Consider the following 16,297-nt stretch of genomic DNA (forward strand, 5'->3'; position numbering starts at 1 on the left):
TCAAAGGATCAGTGATATGTCTATGGTGGGCTGTATTTTAACATTTGATGGTTTTATGAAATAGCATCTGCTTTGCTTGCATAAATGTATACATTGTATTCGCATTCATCCACTTTCCAAACAGATGTTAAAAACAACACATAACGTCATTTTTAATTCACCTCCATTTATAGTGAAGGACAATACATTGTTCTTTTAACACTGTTTGCATTAAAAGCCTCCCCTTCTAAACAAATTGCATATTTGTAACACAAAAGCAGTTAACTGACACGGAATGTGTTGAAAGTAACACTAAAGTCGTAACAAAAAAGTCGGATATTAACGCATCCTTTTTGAGAGTAAGCGCCACGGAAGAGGATGTACGTTTCCGTTGCATGAAGATTAATGTTTCATTAATTCATTCATTTATTACAAACTCGCCCTTAAACACAGATACATCCTGTTTTTGGTCTTGGATTTCGTGTGAGTGAGCAGCGGCAGAAGTAGGTTCGTTGTCCTCTCCTAATCGTGCCGCAAACGCCCCGCGTGATGGGGCATCCTGTTTTCTGCTTTGTTTGGATGCGGTGTTCAGTAGGCTATTTTTATAAACACCAATCACATGACAATAATGTCATGTATGCCTATAGTGTATTATATATAAATGTATAAAATTATAACTTTTATTAATTCTGGAATATCGACAAGTCACATGGCTACTGCTATCCAGAGCGACTTACACAACTTTTAACATAGCATTAACATTGCATCCATTTATACAGCTGGATATATACTGAAGAAATGCAGGTTAAGTACCTTGCTCAAGGGTCCAACGACAGTGTCCAATCTGGGAACTGAACCTGCGTCCTTTAGGTTCCAGCTCCATACCCATTATACTACACCGATTAGATGATAAAGATATGACTGTGACTTTGTGGGCTACCAGTGGCTTTTTCTGTTGTACACCGGTATTTCAAGTGATCGTTTTTTCGAATACAAGGTTATTGTGCTGTTTGAAACGTAGCCAACCAGAGCCTTACGATATTTCACAGTTTCGTTTATAAATTCAACCTCATCCCCCCCTCCCCTCCCCTCCCCTCTTTAACGTGGGTTAAAGCCCTGCTCAGAGCATAATTTTTTCAAAATAAGATAAGACAAACCTTTATTGATCCCCGGAGGTAAATTCAGGTGTCATAGCAGAAACAGCAGTGAGAATGAGACACAGGAGAGGCACAGGTAAGAGTAGGGTTAGGGTTAGGGTTAGGGTTAGTCAAGAACCAAATCGAGATAAAATAAGAATAAAAATAAAAATAAAATAAAATACTGAGCTGCTGGCCCTAGATATCTGCACTGGATCTCTGAATGAGTGAACAAAACTTTAAAAACTTGTATTACCTAGAGACATACTGTATAAATGTGACGCCCACTAAATGTATGGTCGCATTTTTGTGATATAGCGAATTAATTTACTTTTATTTCCTTGAATAATGTTGTGTTTGATTTTAATTTGCCAATACTTTCAAATGAATGCTATTCTAGTTTTCACCATAGGGGGGAGCTGTAGGTCCGAATGACTGTCCCACTTTACCTGAATACGCCGACTGAGTGAAAGAGGGTGCCATGCTATGTTTAAGGGTGTTTATTTTCTATACAAAAACACATTTCAATACAATTTCAACACATAGATATTAAGAAGACTTATAACAATTCATAGAAACATCACTGGTGCAAGTAAAACAGTTTTTTGTATAGAATTTGATTCTCCTACTGAATCCATCCTACATACTTATGGAATGCCAAAATTCGTCACACGGGATTAGCAATTGTAGTATCAATGTCAGCAGGGTTTGTAATACTTGTTTATGTGGCACTACATTTTTTTTTATGTGGTGGTAACAGCTACAGAGGCAAGTTCATGAAAGAATGGGAGACTGTAAAATAATTTCGGAATACGGAATAAGAACAATTGAAACGGAATAAGTCCACATCCAATACAAAGTGCATGAAGAATAAAATGTGTTCACCACCCATTTTAATTTTCAATTAATTAAAAAGTTCAGCAAAAAAACCGATGAAACAAAAAAAAATTATGATATGTAAAATATTGGGACCGTGAAAACAGTTTCAACGTCAAGACAAGCTAATGTAGATCAAAGCAAAAGGCTGGTTTTGATTTCATCCAAAAATTCACAGCACAGTCTTTGAAGAACGTAAGGTAGGAAAATATAATGGGTAGGAAAAAATATATTACACCTGGAACCTTTGGTTCTCAACTCCTGTGTAGGCTTCCCACAAATTGTAGCCTATACAAATATCTGGGAAATGTTTGAGAAAACAAACACACTATGTTTTCTTGTGCAGTAATTTTATAATAGCCTAATATCACCAGATTTGATAATAATAACATCATATTATCATATTTTGTCTACTTTGTCCTTTCTTTAAATGTGGGCACATCAACGTTTGATCTTAACCCAAGTACATATCTCAAAGCAATGTTTTAAGAGCAAAAAATATTGAAGCCATAAGCTTGTAATTTGAGTCCCGTATCAAGCTAAGAAATAGCCTACTCAAACATATCCTTACTCTCCTGTTTTTCCCTGGTTTGCTTGGGTCATATGTCAATGTATTATTTTATTGGTACCTTTGAGTGGCTTTATGCGTAATCAGTTTTGAAAATGTCCTGATATGATTCAAGTTCCTTGGCCATTGTACTCAAGTAGTCAACTGATGTGCCGCCAACAGGACAGCCCCCATCTACTTGCAGGACATGACTCAATTCTATGTGCCTGCTCGACCACTCCGCTCTGCGGCAGCAGGGCGTCTTGCAACCCCTCCCACCCGCCCAAAGGGATCACAGAGCTTCTCCACCCTAGCTCCCCAGTGGTGGAACGAACTCCCCGTCCCTCTCCAAACCTCCCCCTCACTATCCATCTTCCGCCGTGGCCTGAAGACTCATCTCTTCAGACTATACCTAGAATAACCACCACCACGCTGTATATATATATAAAAAAAATAAAATAAAAAAAAACCCTTTTTCCTGTCACTTGTTACATGTTGCCCCATCCCTGCACTTCTTGGTAAATTGTATTCGTCCTAATACTGTAGCTTATTCTTCTGCCTAGTTTGGCTTTGCAGATGTTAGACCAGGATAGTGTTCATTGTTCTCGGCTAGAAATAGCTGTACAAACTAAGTAATTGTACCTTACTGAACCCGTGTTCAGCAGTTGTCTACGATCATGAAAATGCACTTTTGTACGTCGCTTTGGATAAAAGCGTCTGCCAAATGAATGTAATGTAATGTAACTGTGAGCATGTAGGACCAGGACTCCCTGGCAGAAGAGATATTGTATCTCAATGGGACCTTCCTGGTTAAATAAAGGATAATAAATAAATGTAATCAACAAGAAGTGCTGAACTGGAAGTCTGTGGTAATGCTGTGCCTTGATGTCTTTGTGAAACATTTTGCTTTGAACAAATTCCATTATTTTTTATCTGAAAAACCTCCATGTGTTTTCAACTTAAACCTCAACACCTAAACCTCACCAACAAATAGTGGAAACTTCCCTCCAAAACCCATTTTTAATAATGCGATCTCTGATGTGGATTAAAGAGATTACCAGTCATTTGAAATTAAGCTCTCTCCGAAAGAACATCACAGAGGCCTCCTGTTGGGGCAGTCCAGCATTGTGACACCACAGAAAGCAAACTAATCTTGGGCTGGCACAGATGCTCTAAGAGGCTTTTGTTGCCACAATATCATTTCAGGGATGGAGCATAGCTTCTTCCCTTAGGTTGCTGTTGTACATGGATGCCTGAATGCTCATCTTGTTCTGAGGCAGTGATGACTTTAACACCAGGGAGTCTTTTATCTTTGAGTAATGAGCATTAAACAGATATCAAACTGGGCTATGACAACACACAATCTGCCGTCAAAGGGGACTCCAGAAAGAGAGAGGTTGAAGGACAATGGTACATTTATATTTTAGGGGTGGGAAAGCAGCCAACTTGCTTTCAATTCTTAATCAGCCCAATAATTTAGTAATTTACATTCTAGCTCAATAATTTTGTACGCTTGTGATCTGAAACCACTCTACTGTCCCTGTGTGAAATGTTTACTTTGGTCTAGTCTACAACCAATCCAGCATTGTGTCTTTCAGGAATAGATTTGCTCATCCCATTATGCAGTATTGGGTTGTATAATTAATACTAAGAGAGGCAATCTTAAAAGACTTGTGTGATCTGATCACCTCATGAAGTACTTGTGTATATTTTTATTCAGAGGTTACTTTATGTAACGGCTTAATTGTGACACGGTTTTAATGAGATGGGTGTGTCTGAATGGAAAAACAAAAAAAACTAGAAAAGGAAGCTGACGTAACCTGACCCAGCAAAAATATTTTCCAGATTGAACAGGAGGTGGTTTGGTAATCCTCCAGCATCCAGTATGATTGACCAGTGCTTAAGGGCTCTCACAGACTTTTATTTGCTGTACAAACTCCATGGTAACAATGGACCACAAACAACACAAGACAGCAATTTTTTTGTCAAGACAGTATATTATTTTTGGAAACACTTATTTTTGTCAGTTAAAGACTTTTGACATCTTGTGCACTGAAGTTGTTTTCTTTTTTTTTAGCTTGTTAGCTTAAGCCTATGTGTCAGCGTCAATGTGCTTGTCAATCCGCTGCTCTGTTTTGATGGTATACTTTGCGTCAGCAAAACACCACCCTGAAGAATTAGAATGTGCCAATCCCGTGCACTGGTGTTAAGATGGTCAGCTTGCCAGGGAAAAGGTGTAGACCTGAAGATCTCAAAAATTGGGTGTTGGCCTTCTGTTTTTATTTAAGTCGTAGTGGAATCATAAGTGGCTGGAGTGCTTCACAGCAGGGCTAAACTGGGAGCAAAATTAGAGTCTGCCATTTCTCGCCTTGACCGGCCCACCCCAACCAGCCCTACATAGAAAGAGGAGATTGCAGTTGCAGGCTGGGGAGTGGGGGAGACTGCGGTCGTAGACCAGCGGAGGGGTGGGATGGATGGCGTAATGTAATTACGGCCCAAAAGTGGCCCAGTGCCCCAAACGTCGACCAGCCTATTTGGCATCTGACTATGCATTGCAGAACGGTTTCCACAAGATTTTCCCAGTTACCCTGGAGACCAGACAGAAGGCAGGACCCCTGACTCTTACATCACAGGCTCCACAGAGCTGTGTATGGCGGTTTCCATAGCAACAGAAAGACTGATCCAGCATTGTTTGAATTGGCACATGGGTTTCAGGTTAGCATTAGCACCCTGCCTGGCAATTTAGTCAATGAACACCCAGCTGGAAGTGTGCTGCTCTATACTTAAACAGAGTAACTGTGAGGAGGGGCATTAACCTCTAGAATGCTTCATCTGGCATGACAGCTCCAGGCATCTGGGATAGAGAGATGTCTTGATGAATTTCAGCTCTAGGTTAATGGCCTTGGGGACAGGCATTACACTGACAGAATGATGTGGTCTCTGGTTGTGGAAACCCTGGTAGCATTCTGGCCTTCGCGCCTCAGTTTGTCTCATCTGGCATAACTCCTATCCCCTCTATGTGAAGGTTTAAGCATTTCGTCCCATGTTTAATGTCCAGGTCATGCCCTTTACTTTAACCCTAGGGATTATGACCTTAATCTGGGATTAAAATGTCCAAATCCTCAGAATTTTCTTTTAGAGTCCCTAATGTGTCCACTCTCTGGACAGATGTGACATATTTTGTGACGAGACACAGTGCAAACTGCTCTTTTTTGTTTGCTCAGCCTAACCTAGCTATAAACCTGTAATAGGCTACAGTTCCACATGAAACTAAACAGCTGCTATCAAGGTGACTGAGCTCGTAAAGATGTTGTGCTCATATTCAAACACAACAGACATATATAGGCCAACAGCCTATAAACATGCGTTATTTATTTTAACAGACACAACAACAAGGCTGAAATGGTACAATTTCAAATGAGTACAAACTACAAATTAATTTACAGCACACTTCAAAAATATGTTGAATTCTCCTTAAAAATGTCAGAACCACAGCCACTGCCAGCGGCATAAATACAATTATTGGTAAACAAATCGGAAAGAAACAGAAGAAAGCTTTCCCTGCTTACGTCTAACAACCACCGCTACATTTTATTTGTGCTTTTGTGCGTGATTTAAGTTGATAGCCTACCACAAGAAGACAATATTTTCAAAAAGTGCTCATTGTAATGGTTATCACATTGATCTGAATAATCCATTGCAGGTAAACAAACATCTTCTTTCTTCACATCACTTTAGGGAGATTAAATGATCCATCTAATTTGGAAAAGTCAGTTACGCTTAACCAAATAAGATACAACTACCATGTTGCAAAACCTGCAATATAGGCTATCTAACAAAACCTATGCTTCATGATCATCTAAATAGGCAAAACCTACAAAATCTGTGCATTGCAGATCTTTTCCATGAATATTCTTCAAGTGTGAATACGGAGAATGCAGAGTGCATATATCGACAATTTTAAATATTGTATCAATCTGTGACGCAAATAAAGATAATTTTATTACTCACCTAATATCCTACTTGAGCAGAGCTGGCTCTATCAGATGGTACTGAGCATTTTGTGAATTAATCACAGATTGATTAACAAGGCAAGCCCAATAATCAGTTTAAGGGAAAGTCTTTGGTAGTTGACCAGAGAGGGTCATCTACCACTGAAGGCACAGAGAGTTGAACATAAAGCGACAGTGCAGTGTGAACGGCAAGAAGCACTAAACAAAGGAAGGAGGCGAAGAAGATCAACTAATGTTACTTAGGCCTAATATTGGCTGAACCAGCTATAATAATTTATTTTTATGACATGCCATCATGTCATCATTTTACTGCCAAGATATCAATTTTTTACATCTCTACATTACCAAAAACAAATATAGGACCAGTAATAATTATTATGGCTTCTCCACCCTAGCTCCCCAGTGGTGGAACGAACTCCCCGTCCCTCTCCGAACCTCCCCCTCACTATCCATCTTCCACGGTGGCCTGAAGACTCATCTCTTCAGACTATACCTAGACTAACCACCACCACGCTGTATAAATATAAAAAAATAAAAATAAAATAAAAAATACCCTTTTTCCCTGTCACTTGTTACATGTTGCCCCATCCCTGCACTTCTTGGTAAATTGTATTTTTCCTAATACTGTAGCTTATTCTTCTGCCTAGTTGGCTTTGCAGATGTTAGTCCAGGATAGTGTTCATTGTTCTCGGCTAGAAATAGCTGTACAAAATAAGTAATTGTACCTTACTGAACCCGTGTTCAGCAGTTGTCTACGATCATGAAAATGCACTTTTGTACGTCGCTTTGGATAAAAGCGTCTGCCAAATGAATGTAATGTAATGTAATATGTAATGATGGAAGTCAATTTACAGGATTTAAAACTGGGGGGTTGTAGCCTGTTTACATTTCTTTTGTTCAAGTTTGGTGTTCTACAAGATCTAGTTGTGTTAGACCTATGTGATACAATTTTTAAAAGCCCACTTTGTTTCTCTGCTAGGTAAATTATAAAGTTGCTAGGGAACCTTCCCTACACCCAAACGACCGCAACATACAGGTTGCCTAGCGAACAATATTGTATCTGCGCGCAACTCGCTTCCTGATGCAGGTTCGCATCCTCGGTTCAGAGATCTACCAGCATCTGGGTTACCACTGCAGTCAGATAACTGACCATTTATTACTTTGGTTATTATTGCGATTCTTAATCGCCGCGAAATATTTCATTGTCATGGAACGCTGGAGCTGTGTGTATTAGAACTGCAAATATTTCAAAGTAGCGTTAGCTACATTCATCCAATTAATGACACCCCTCCTCTTGCAGTAGAATAAGGAGACGCGACAACTTCTTCATTCAGCGTCCACAAACTAGCAGGATACTACTACTTGTGCGATCAAGCTTCCATCGCATTTTGAACTTACTGTCCTTCTTGTGTGCTATCTGAGATTCATCACTGGTAAGTTAGCTTGCAAACTTGTTAGCAACCTTCTTAGAAAACAAAATCGAATTAAGATTTCTTCTATCTGTAATTAAGCAAATGATAATGAGAGTCAAAAATGAAACATGGATGCTTACTAACTAGTTATTCCAATATTAGCGAGCTAGCGCTGGCTCATTTAGCAGATAGATTACGTTATAATTGGTGAACAATTATTATATTAATATGCAGATTAGTAGCGTCAGTTAACTCGTTAAAATAACAGGCTAGCTTTTTTATGTGTCGCATTTTCACAGCGACACATTTTCGCGGGACAGTGTACAGTAAGTTAGCTAGCTAGCCAGCTCCACAGGGTAGCTTGCTCAATAACGGTTTTTGACTCGTTAGGTGGAGTCTAAAAAAATGTATAGTTAACACGCATAATATTATATCATTACTGAAGTGGCCGAAACAACTAAAGGAGCTTCTCAAAATTCCGCCATTCAAATACCATTAATTCAAGTGAATGCACAGGGCTATTTTCTTCTAGCTGTTAGCTTGCTTCCCTCGGTCTTTTAAGAGGAGAAGGCGTGATGTGCCAGTCATGACCATACCATAGCTGTATGAACGTGGCATCCTTTGTGAATCTAGTGTAATTTTTAAGTGGCATAACGTTAGCCACCATCACTCATGACACACATTTAACGTTACCTATGCTGTCATTGGAACAGGTATCAAAGAATGTTCCTTGATGATACGTGTTTCTACCAGGTTGTTTCCCTTTTCCAGACATTGTCTTTGTTAGTTAGTTTTCGGACGTTGTTTGATATAATCTCTTAATCCTTGATTTTGGGCTTTCATTTTAACTTTACATTTTTATACTATTATCAATTTGTTACCTTGCGTTTATTTAAAAAAAACAAAAAGCAAACGTTACTTACCCATGGGTTTTTCTAAGGTCCAAATGGCTAGCCTGTCTCATTGACAGCAGCCATCATAACCCAGGTGAAACTATAGGTTAAGCACTATTTTAAATGGCCTTATTTTTAGACTTGATTGCCAAATTATGAGTATCCGTTACCCTTAATTATTCAACCTCGCGTGCAGTTCACCACTCTGTTTTCATCGTATACTCTCTTGCCCGCAGTTACCCGCTCATGTTACAGAATTTTAAACTCGGCGATTGGATGTTTCATGTATAAATTCACCATGGGAGTCGCAGTTAACCTAGAAATCTCCATTGCAAATCGCCACACGCATTTGCAATCTCTGCCACGGCAGAAATGTAGCAAAAATAATGTGTAAAAAGACAGCCAATTGAGAGGCCCGCCTGAGTTGTAACCAAGCGGCCAAAACCAGACTTCGTTTTTGAAGCTCATTTCCTGGTCTTGTTGTTCCTGGTTGCTCACTAGCGCCACTACGGTTGGCTCCAGTATAGGTGTTTTCATATTCGGTTTCCATGTAAGTCTACGGTACAAATGCGGTCAAAATACAAAGTCAATAAATTTTTCTCATGAGAACAAATAGTCACAATATGTGTGTTTTATTCGTCTTATGACTGTCCATGGGTCGATTTCATGATTTGTTGTGTAATTTGGGCACTGTTATAATATTTGTTGTGGACCAATGAGGTACAGTTTGCGTCACTTCCTGATTACTGCAAAGGACTAAGCTACAGTAGGGGCTACAGTCTATGGCCACTGGGGTGGGCGGTGGCGCCTCTTGGCCTTGACATTGAGGCTCCGGCCACGGTCCACCTGTGTGAAGTCATCCTATTTCGTGGTGATTTAATTATGGCGTGTGCTATTTACAGCTGCACTAGACGACCATAAAATAATCCTCCTCTTAAGTTTTTCGGTAGCCGAGTCATTTTTACTATTTCCTTTAGCCTACTTAACCAAATAATTAGTTGGCAGAAAGCGTAATCAGCTTGCTATATTTGGTAGTCCAGTAGCCTATGCTAAAACAGTTCACAACTTCGGCTACCAAGCCATTTGACTAGCTAGCTAACCTTAACCGGCAAACATTCAATCTGTGTTTGACGGCTTGTCAGTCGTGTACATTCCGTAAATGTCTACCTGGGCCATGCTTCATGCATGTGACAAAGCTACTATAATCCCGATTTTGGGATAAACACTTTTTCAGTTTCACGAAGCGAATTAAGAGTCTCAAGGTTCATTTGCTGAATAACATACAACACACGATGAAATCACACACACAGAAATTAACCATCTTGGCATTTAGAAAGGAACATGTTTTTAGCATTTAAGAGACCGACAAGCTAGGCATTTAAGACAGTGGTTCTCAGAATCGGTCCTGGGGGTTCCTTGCGTATATTGGCTTTTCTCCATTGGTTTAGATCAGGGGTCCTCAATCTTATCCAGAAAGGGCCGGTGTGGGTGCAGGCTTTCATTCCAACCAAGCAGTTACACACCTGATTCCACTAATCAAGGTCCTTAGCAAAGACTCTAGTGGCTGATTAGTAGAATCAGGTGTGTAACTGCTTGGTTGGAACAAAAACCTGCACCCACACTGGCCCTTTCTGGATAAGATTGAGGACCCCTGGTTTAGATGATTTACAAGAAAAAAATAATAGCCTAATAATAATTAGAAATTCAATGTAGGCTACATTATTTTTGTCTTCATGTACCAGGTGGAAAACTTGCTGTACAAAGTGCGTTGTCATATTTACACGCCTGCAGATCAGTTATTAAAATACTTGGTAGATTTGTTAATCACCGCTGAGTGTTAATTTTTATTCGGTAGAAAGTGATTTGCGAACGATCGGTCAGCTAGCGTCACCCAGCAAGTGAACACCACAAACGGCGATGGAGTGGCTAGTAGCAGTTACTGGCTCATTAACTGACTGTGGCGAAAACCTACGACGATAACCTGCTCGGTTAACAGCAGGTCTGCCAGACAGTTATACGAAAATTAGCCTAGTCAAATCACCAGTATACACATCTCTGATTGATTGACCATCAGTGTAGTCAATGTTCTTCCCCTGTGGTTCATATTGCTAATGCGTGAGCTAACCACGGATAGCCTACCTAGCTCACTGGCAAGCTGATATGCTAACTAAGCATATTCGTTTTGCTGAGAAACATAAATTGAAGATAACTGAACATAATTGTATGTTTAACATCATACATATAACGTGATTACATGACACAGTACAGTCACGGATGGAAATTAAACTCCGTAAACATCTGATAATATATTTTAAAACATAACGGCAGACAGTCAGCTAGCCTCAAGTTCGTTCTGCAATCGTTCGTTCAGGTTGATGGGCTTTTCCGCACCGGATTGTCAATCACATTGTAAAAATCACAGAGCCGACAACATGGCCGCGCCCGCCATTGAGTTTCATAACGTGTTTTAGAGACCCACGGAGAGTCAATGGGTGGCGTCACAGTAGCTTTGTCCATATTTTTTACAGTCTCTGGTTGTAACTGATGATATGGACATTTACAGATCTATGTACGCATTTACAGATCTGTCTACGCATTTACAGATCTGCGTACGCATTTACAGATTTATTTACAGATCTGTGTATGCATTTAAGATTTTGTAGCTGCATATTACAATCTGTAGCATTTTTTTAAAATTGTTGCATTTAAATTGTACGCATTCAATATTTAAGTTGTATGCATTTAGAGATCTGTGTACGCATTTACAGATTTATGTACGCATTTGCAAATAATTATGTATGCATTTACAGATCTGTGTACGCATTTACAGATTTATGTATGCATTTACAGATCTGTGTATGCATTTACAGATTTATGTACGAATTTGCAAATAACTCTGCTACAATAATAGTCCCATAGAATGCCCGATGATTTAGAGTAGACTCAACAATCCAGTTGTTGAGAAGTAGCACATATGTCCCTAATGTAGTCAATACCTTCACACACCGTGATATACAAAACAACACAGACATAGTTGAAAGTGAAATTAAATGTTTTATCATGTACCATCATTCGCAATGATAACTCTTCAGTCTTCTCTTCTGCTCAGTAAAATGTCCAGTGCTAATTCAACTATTTAACAGATAGAATTTTATCCCACCCTGGAATGTGGGACCAAGTGTTCTCTGTTAAGAGTTGAATTAACACTGTTAGATTTGAATTAACACCGGACTGTGTGTGAACTTGTCATTTTTTTGACACTAACTACGTACAGTGTCACAAGTGGCATTTGTGAAACTGTTTTTAAAAATGTTTTTTTTTTTTTTTTTTTTTTGGCATCACTTGATTTGTAGAGGAAACAAATGTTTGAGTTTAAACACATTCATTATTGCATTAAATTCTACTTGTGCATTAGGTTTGTTTATAAGCGTCCCTTACTGATCCCATTAGAGTATTTATTGCTAGCTGCCAGCTGTCTGAACACTGGTGTTTTTGGACCAGAGGTAACTGGCTTCCCTTGCGCGCTCACACACACATGTCTGATTTTTGAGTCATGAAGTTGGGTCCTCCTTTCATTCCCTCCTCACACCACAAATATGGAAACACTTAATGATCTTGCTTAAATGCTTTCCAGGGCATTGACCTTTGTTAATGATTATTAATGATTGCAACTGCTGTGTTCTGGACAAAAAAGGCGCAGCCAAAATGAATGGGGGCACAGGTTGTCTGCACAACACATATTTTCCCTTGTTTTAATGTTCCTAAAACAGCTCACATCTTGCTACTGAGCAAACATTATTTGCTTCTAGGGGGCAGGAATAAGCAGACTTTTTGAAACAACACACTGGGGAATTTCCTGCTGGTTTTGTCTCATTTTTTTGTTTTCTGAAATGGATCTTGTGTGGTGCGGTCTTGTCTCTCTAGGTGCTAAATGCTACATGGTGCATGATATCTGATGCTGTGTTCTCATTCAGCCTTGCAGCATTTCTACAGCTACCTGCTGAGTCCAGTAAAAGCACATTCAAAATTAGTTACGGTTGTTTGTTCAAAGGGAAATTCCACCACGAAACGACATTAACCTCATTTAACAGATCAAGGTGTAACTGGTTAAGTCTCTGTCAGTGGCTGGCCTAAGCAATCTGCACAGAGGTATCGGCAGCGAAAGGTGTACATTTGGTAATAGGTGTAAGTGGTGTACATCATAATGATGTGCACCCCTACCCTTTATCATTTTGGAAGAACTACAATGGGTGGCCAGTTTTAGTTTGGAGACATCACCCCCAGATCTCCCATACTAGGTGAAGAGGGTGTTGACTGAGGTAATGGACGGTCGCTTGGTATGTTCAGTAGTGATGCCTGAATGTTCTCCTCAAAATCATCTGGGCGAAATCGCCTGCTACACGCTCGCACATCCTTTATCTGTGTCTCAGGTGTATCTGGAGGATATGTTTCATTCTCAATTAAAGTCAGACATTGTTTTTCCTCACCTTGCAGTAGCCAGTAAAAATAAATCCCTTCCTTTGCCAATGCTAAATCCTTGCAATTTGCCAGACTTAGGGATGTCCTGATCCAGCCTTTTTTCTCCGATCTGATCTGCGTACTCTATAACATTCAGTATCTGCAGATACCAAGTCTGATACCTATACATCCGACATGTAGAACATCCAGCTTGGCTTAAAATCAGTAAAACAATTCCAGGGTAGGCAAAGTAAGTGTGATGACCCCCTACTCTGCTCCCTGTGCTGCTCGTTGTGGTATTGTTCACATGTGCCTGAAGGGCAGAACAGAGGGTCATTGGTGCAATTGGGAACACCTGTGTTCAGGGCTCCCAGAAAGATTAAGATGCCTGTCTCCAGTTTGAGGGAGAGCTGTCTCTCCACTGTTTGGTTTCTGTTTTGGTGTTGGTTGTGTTTTTGGTTTTACACCATACAACATTGCTTCAGCATAACTTTCGTACATCCACTCACCTACACTACTGATAATGTTGACTTTCACACCCCATGTTTGTCTTGTTTTGGGTATAATTAGGTTATTTTAAATAAAGGTGAATTTTCTTTTTAAATGCTGTCCCTTGAGCCAGGCCGTGACATAAAGTTAAACTAATTTTACGGAAAATAATTATTTGAAGACATATTTCACTTTGGCATAACATAAGTCATTTTGTGGAGCCTACCCCATAGTGTGTGCATAGTATGAATACTAACTACATCAGCTGTCCCTGCTTCTGGTTGTCAGGCTCCCAGTTCACTCCCATTCATTTTCCCCTTTAACAGAATTATTCTGCTTTGTAGATGCTGGTTGTCCTTGTTTCTTTTAAAGGTGTATGGCCCTGTGTGTGTGCCTGTATATGCTTGTCTGCATGTGCGCACAGTGCACATGTGTTCATGCCTGTTTGCACACATGCAAATTTGGAGTTATTATGGCTGCATATGCCAGTCCTAGAGGGAAATGACGTGGCTGATGCTTGGAGCTGTACAGTCAGGCTCACTGGTTACTGGAGTGAGAGCATGCTTTCTGTGCACAAAGCTGTGGCAATCCAGACTCAGCGAGACAGATGCTCTCATAAGGACTGTGGAATGGAAATTCAGACGCATGTGCTCTAGTTGCTTTGAATTGCATGATTTGACTCTTAAATTTGGATACGATTGGGTATGGTACATCCATGGTGTGTGTCCAAGTGTGTATTTTCACCAGCCAAAATTGAAGGTGACTTGCAGGAGTCAAATTCCAGAGTGGCCGAAGGTATTTGCTTATTTCCCTAGCCTAATCGTGGGCATGCACCTGCGGGGGCTGTTCAGCCTCCTGGCTCCTGACGTAGCCATACAGTTCATAGAAGCATTAGGAGTGATACATTCCTGGATACCTTAATCTCTAATCCTCGCTGAGGCATGGAGATTAAATTTTGCTGACTGGGATTGTGTGAAGTGCTGCGTTCTGATATCAGGCTCTCACAGTCTGCTCCAGTCGATTTCCTCCTCAAGTCACTCAGACTTCATTGCAGTACAGTTGTTGTTTGTTTGATAAGGAGCTGCATACATCAAATGTATTAGGCTGTTATTAGGCTACTTGATGTTATTCCTTATCAGATATTTAGGATATTGTTGTTATTATTATCATTATTATGATTACTAGTATTACTTTATTGGTGGCTGCCAACACTTGAGATATAACCTACTATACAGTTCATATTCATTTTTTATCACTTGAACCACCAGGCTTTTCAGGGATGCCAAATACAACGCTAAACCACGCCTGCATCCTTTTGTTCCCGCTGATGGGTCATCAGTCCTCCATAGCGCACATAGCGATAGCGATACTGCACAAGAGTACAGTGAAAATGTTGAAACATTTAAACATGGCTGAACAGTGTCTGTGGAGCCCCTGGCTCCATGGGCTAAGGCCAAAAAAACGAGGAAAGATACAGGGCAGCGGAAAAAAATGTTAGCTCTCGTCTGCTCTCTGCAAGGTAAGCTTCTGGGTAATTCACAACAGACAGCTCAGGCCCCCCCCACCCCCAGCTGGACCCGCTATCTGTTCCGCGTTGGAGGGGAACAAGGTCCCGCTGTCACCAAGACCAAGCCAAACTCTGAGAGCGAGTGCTGAAGCATCCTGCTGCATAAAAAGTGCCTGCATGGGAACTCCGACTGGTCATGTGAGACCTATATAGCAGCTATAGCAACCACCCCCCCCCCCCTTCCTTTTTAGCAGCTGGGGGGAGGGGGGGGAGCTTGTGGGAAAGCTCCCAATACGTAGAGAATGCACAACCTTCAGGCTGAGTCTTGTGTTTCGCAAGCAGCCTGGGCCCCACAATCTTTCCCCCCACCCTCGCCTGTGCCAGGTCACTGCTCTGCATTCGCCCAAGCTCCGTATCCTATCCCTAAAAAATACCAGCGTGATCTTCGGGCCCAACACAGTCCCTTGAGATGGAGAAGGAACAGTTCCAGTGTGCTCTTGCCTGGCATATGTGAAACCCTGACACATTTGACTGTAAAAATAACAACTAAACATTCATTATGATAACATTAAAATGTTACATTTTAACGGAATGTGATGCCTTTTTATTAATCTCTGTTCACGTCATCTTGCACGTATTGCAAGATGCATCTTGCAAAATGCGAGTTTTGGTAAACAGTCCATGTCAGTGAAGAACGGAAGTCTTTTGCCAGAAGATTACAGTTGTGACAGAAGGAAATGGGCAGATAATTGAATTTTGTTGCATCAGATCTGGTTCCTCCCACAAAGTCACCCTGTAGGGAACTGTCAGAATTTAACCGGCTTGTTTACACTCATTAGAAAAGCACACAACTTTTAATGAGCTTGTTGTTGTTGTTGCTAGGAGAGGCTATATATTTTGTTTGCCTATGTAAACTGTGAACAAGAACGAGTTCATCTGTTCCCAAGCTGTTCATCTAGTCAAAATATTAAAAAATATGCGTAGGCT

General features: G+C 40.4%; 1 protein-coding gene across 4 annotated transcripts in view; it reads left to right on the forward strand.

The window, feature by feature from the left end:
- The first annotated feature begins 7,631 nt into the window (after window positions 1–7,631).
- st3gal4 (ST3 beta-galactoside alpha-2,3-sialyltransferase 4) overlaps window positions 7,632–16,297 on the forward strand; it is a 32,853-nt gene continuing 24,187 nt past the window's right edge. For 3 of the 4 annotated variants that reach the window (XR_010324500.1, XM_064302218.1, XM_064302217.1), the window contains exon 1: window positions 7,633–7,984. The gene's annotated coding sequence lies outside the window, so the exon portion shown is untranslated. Of the gene's footprint in view, window positions 7,985–16,297 lie in introns of all 4 variants that reach the window. The other variant, XR_010324501.1, reaches the window with a different exon arrangement.

The sequence above is a fragment of the Anguilla rostrata genome, chromosome 12, assembly GCF_018555375.3.
Source record: "Anguilla rostrata isolate EN2019 chromosome 12, ASM1855537v3, whole genome shotgun sequence".
In the NCBI taxonomy this organism is placed as follows: domain Eukaryota; kingdom Metazoa; phylum Chordata; class Actinopteri; order Anguilliformes; family Anguillidae; genus Anguilla; species Anguilla rostrata.